This window comes from Bison bison, unplaced genomic scaffold, assembly GCF_000754665.1.
Source record: "Bison bison bison isolate TAMUID 2011002044 unplaced genomic scaffold, Bison_UMD1.0 scf7180017864077, whole genome shotgun sequence".
Lineage (NCBI taxonomy): Eukaryota > Metazoa > Chordata > Mammalia > Artiodactyla > Bovidae > Bison > Bison bison.
In genome coordinates this window covers 2,635,424-2,636,757 of record NW_011494649.1, presented here as the reverse complement: position 1 = coordinate 2,636,757, position 1,334 = coordinate 2,635,424, and the positions used below count along the sequence as shown (strand labels likewise).

General features: G+C 54.6%; 1 protein-coding gene across 2 annotated transcripts in view; it reads right to left on the bottom strand.

Annotated features, from left to right (window-relative positions):
- SCAF11 (SR-related CTD-associated factor 11) overlaps nucleotides 1-1,328 on the bottom strand; it is an 86,182-nt gene extending 84,854 nt beyond the window's left edge. For both annotated transcript variants that reach the window (XM_010837535.1, XM_010837536.1), the window contains exon 1: nucleotides 1,219-1,328. The gene's annotated coding sequence lies outside the window, so the exon portion shown is untranslated. The remainder of the gene's footprint in view (nucleotides 1-1,218) is intronic.
- Nucleotides 1,329-1,334: the final 6 nt, after the last annotated feature.

Here is a 1,334-nt window from a genome sequence, read left to right as displayed (position 1 = left end):
ACAGGGAAGAGAAAGCAATAGTGTGGGAAAAGACTTGATTACCTATCAAAATTTTAATACCAATAAAACACAAAACCCACATTTAAGAATGTACTTCAATATCCTGCTGAGGAAGTAGTCATATGCACGAAATCAACTTTTGTTTTATAATGAAAAAACGCATCTATTAAACATGCTTTTTCCAATTTTCACTGAATTTCCCACATTGGGAAAACTGAAGGACGGCATCTACTAGCCAAAGCACTATATTAAAAACTTTTTTGTCAGTTCTGCCTAAATACCTTAGTTCACTAGCAGTATGACAAAGATATTAAAATGTAACCCAAAATGAATGAAAAACGCTCAACTCGTAGACACTGTGTGTATAACAGGGTACAGAAATACTTTGAGAATATTTTAAAATTCCATATTCGTATATAAATTCAACTACTCTTAAATCTGGCGCTTACTTTCAGAACAATTTTTCAAAATGGGGGGAGAGAGCAAGACGGCCAGACATCCCTAAGAAATGTCTTTAAGGAGCGATTGATGGAGCCAAGTTGAGACCTCCCGCCCTCTCATCAGACGGGGAAACTGGTTTAAGAATCGAAGGTGGGAGAAGAGTTTGAAATTCAGAGCATGGGGTAACGCGGATGCTCTGAAACGCCGGCTCTTCCCTAGTCGCGCACTCCGAGAGGTCACCGCGCAGTAAAGTTTGGTTTCACAAACGGGCTTGGACGCTATTGACAAAAGCAAAGTCTCCCAAGTCAAGAGAGCTGGGGCCGGGGAGCGCCCGGAAGCCCAGCAGGACACAGTGCCCCGCAAGGACAGGGTTGGACGTGTGGCGACCCTGCCGCGGAGAACCCTAGCCTCAACCCACTCCCCCAGGACCCCGGGCGGGGACAGGAGCCGCCGGCGGAGGCGGCGGGTAGGCCACAAGGAGGAAATGGGACGGGGTACCGACAGCGAGGCGGTGGCGGCCGGACACGGGGCCGGCCCTCGCGGGGTGGGCGACGAGAGGAACTGGGGGCCTCCCCGCCTCGGCCTCCCCCGCCTCGAGAGGCGGCTCCAACTTTCCTCCGAGCGCAGAACGCCGCCTGGGCCGCGCGAGATTCCGAAACTTTGTCCGCCCTCCCATCGCCCCGGGCCCCCCTCTCCCCCACTCCGCCAGTCCGTACACCCCACCCCGCAGCGACAGCTGCCTGCGCCCGTCCGCCCCCGGGGTCGGCCCGTGTTTACCTCAGGCCGAGGTCGAGGCGCAGGCTCCGGCGGCGGCGGCAGCCCCACTGCAGGTCCCCAGGTTCCCGTCACGCCGCCGCCAAGTTCCCCAACATGGACTCCGTCCGCTTCGAGGT